We start from the raw sequence: 564 nt of genomic DNA on the forward strand, positions 1-564 counted from the left end.
TGACACGATTTTTACAGTCTATGCTTGACACACTTCTGTCTTTGTTATTTTTGTGAGGCAACTTTTGAGAGTGCATGTATGTAACAATAAAACATATATATTGAGAAGGCTTTTGGCCAAATGTTGTAAAAAAAGATCAACATCTGTAAAAGCTGCCCATTACACTTGAATAATCTAAAATGCATCTGAACAGGGATTTAAGCGATAAACATTATTTCACTACAATCAATACTTCTCAATGGTTTCTACATATCCGGATATAATACATACAATTTATATATATATATTCGTTAAATGTTATATATATACATATATTAGGCAAACACCCCTCAATATAGAAGATCCTAAATTAGGCTACTGAGCGCTTGCAGCTGCTGTCAGTGTCTGTATATGTGAGCGTGACAGGTGCGCGTTCCCGAATCAGTCCACCAAAATCTGATGTGGTTGTGAATTGGGGTCAAGTGAGCAGACACTTGCAAAACGCGGTCAAGCCATTGAGTCATCCACTCTTCAGTGTCCTCCTCATTAAAATAATGCGCGGAATATGCAACTGCAACACTTTCC

This window comes from Oncorhynchus mykiss, chromosome 8, assembly GCF_013265735.2.
Source record: "Oncorhynchus mykiss isolate Arlee chromosome 8, USDA_OmykA_1.1, whole genome shotgun sequence".
Taxonomy (NCBI): Eukaryota; Metazoa; Chordata; class Actinopteri; order Salmoniformes; family Salmonidae; genus Oncorhynchus; species Oncorhynchus mykiss.